Source organism: Poecilia reticulata, chromosome 7 (genome assembly GCF_904066995.2).
Source record: "Poecilia reticulata chromosome 7, P_reticulata-male-v2, whole genome shotgun sequence".
In the NCBI taxonomy this organism is placed as follows: Eukaryota; Metazoa; Chordata; class Actinopteri; order Cyprinodontiformes; family Poeciliidae; genus Poecilia; species Poecilia reticulata.
In genome coordinates this window covers 31,328,600-31,330,809 of record NC_088836.1, presented here as the reverse complement: position 1 = coordinate 31,330,809, position 2,210 = coordinate 31,328,600, and the positions used below count along the sequence as shown (strand labels likewise).

Sequence of the window (2,210 nt, the reverse complement as noted above, 5' to 3'; positions counted from 1 at the left end):
GAGGTAATTAAGCCATTTGATTCAGGTGTTTTGTACCTGTGGCACATCTAAAAACTGCAGGACAGCGGCCCTTCAGGACTGGAGTTTGACATCCCTGCTTTAAGCATTTACTTACTGGAGGATTGTTTGTTAGTGCTGCAGAGCCACAGCTAGCAACTAGCTCCTCACGACTGAACCATTGTTCCAATAATGGTAGGGGGGGACATACCTAATTACTTCTTATTTTGTTTCTGACGTAAATGGCAGATTTAGTTTGTTCTTTGTTTGTTTTGCCTTGTCATATTGATATTATTAAATGCAAATGTTTCTTTAATGATTCTTTTGGGGGGGACAATTCTGGACTTTTCCAATATTGGGGGGGTCCGACGACCCCCGCCGGGATTTACGGCTAAGAGTGTGGTGCTAGAAATGCTGAGGTCAACTGTTCATTTCCCTTACTGGCCAATTCAAATCTAAGGTGTTAAGAACATCAACACACATATACAGTAAAAGGTTCTACTGAGACTTGAACTCAGATCGCTGGATTCAGAGTCCAGAGTGCTAACCATTACACCATAGAACCGCGTTTTAAGTAGAGTATCCTCGATTTCAAAGATGCCTACTATGAAGTCAATTGGCAAATGAACCATCATGAAAGAGGAAGACTCTTGATGTCTCACTACACCCTGTGAGAAGCATAACGTACAAAATCTGTTTCTGTCTGGTTTCCAATCAGAGACCTTTTGCATGTGAAGCTAACGTGATAACCACTGCACTACAGAAACTGAACTTCTCTTCTTTGTTTCAGTTTGAGGTTCCAAATTTGAAGATGTCAGATGCAACACATCACGTTTCTACTGAGACTTGAACTCAGATCTCTGGATTCAGAGTCCAGAGTGCTAACCATTACACCATAGAACCTCCAGGTGGCAGTTTCAAAATCAAACATTTCATATATTGATTTTGAAAAACATAGGAATATGAACACTCAAATCTTAATTGTGGTAAAATCATGTAAGTTCTTCTTAATTTAATGGAAACTCAACAGTTTGTAGGTTAGCTCAGCAGGTTGGAGCGCGGTGCTGGTAACACTGAGGTCCTCTGTGTCTCTGTTGCTCCTCCTAAGCTGCTAACACTGCAGCAATCTCTCTTACTGAGCATGCATGAGGTGGCATTGGAAAGGAGAACTCCCTTTAAACAGGAACAATCCTGCAGCAGAACCTCGCTGGATTTCAGGAGTCAGTGCAGAAACACAAACACTGGTCCAGAGGTGCAGTGGAACCCCGTCTATGCAGTGCAGTTTTCAGATTCAACTATTCACAGATGGTTTTGTAGCATACCTTTAAAGCTGCAAAGTCAAAATACTTTGGGAAAATGTTGCTTAACTTGCCATTGGCTGACAATTGGAAAATCAACAAATGTATTTCCTTTCTTTGGCAGTGACTGACATTAACAACAAGAGCTCCGGTTTGGTGTTTCCTTTTGGAGGTTATGTCCCATTGGGAGCTGATGAAGAAAATGGTGTCTGGTTAGGAGAACTCTCCTTTCTACAAGGAGATCACTGAGATAAACCCAGAATATGCTGAGAGGAACAACATATCTTACTTCTAATCTGGTAATAGCAGGTTAGATGTGTCATTCTGGTCACATCGCAGAATGACCTGGGGAGAGTCACCACAGAGCGAGAAGTCTGAAATTCCCTTTATTTCCATTACTCCATCTTGGATATACAGAGGATAATAAATGGGTGGATTGTGTAGAAGAAAGTAAAATCAAACTTCTGCATCCAGTTCCTGCTTTTTAAAGCCATTGAGTTATTCTGTATTCATTCCACCCTGGAAACACAGCAGCTTTGATAAATCCTTTGAAAACCACAGTTTTTCTGGCATTCATGGTGCATATGTGAAATTTATCTGTCATCTTGCTATCTATCCAGTTTGTGCAAAAACTTACCAGCATTGAAAGAGAGATGATGAAATCATGCTGATGTCTTTTCTTGGACGCCTGCGGTTATTTGAGACGGACATTAAAAAACTTGACTCTGCACAACAACATGACTTCAGACATAAAATGTGTGCTTGGATGACCTGCCTGTGGCTTTTCAGATGATGATGAGGGAGATCAGACAAGAACAACATAATGTTTATGTTCAGCAAGAACGGCCACAGATTTCTCTTTTAAAAGAGCATCAGGTAGCTTCTGCTCTTCTCAGTTCTTCCAAAATGCATCTG

The 2,210-nt window shown here is 41.0% G+C and overlaps 2 non-coding genes across 2 annotated transcripts; both read right to left on the bottom strand.

The window, feature by feature from the left end:
- Positions 1 to 490: 490 nt before the first annotated feature.
- On the bottom strand, positions 491 to 562 carry trnaq-cug (transfer RNA glutamine (anticodon CUG)). The gene has a single exon. It is a non-coding gene; the product is annotated as a tRNA-Gln (tRNA).
- Positions 563 to 828: 266 nt separating this feature from the next.
- trnaq-cug (transfer RNA glutamine (anticodon CUG)) lies at positions 829 to 900 on the bottom strand. The gene has a single exon. It is a non-coding gene; the product is annotated as a tRNA-Gln (tRNA).
- Between the last annotated feature and the right edge of the window lie 1,310 nt (positions 901 to 2,210).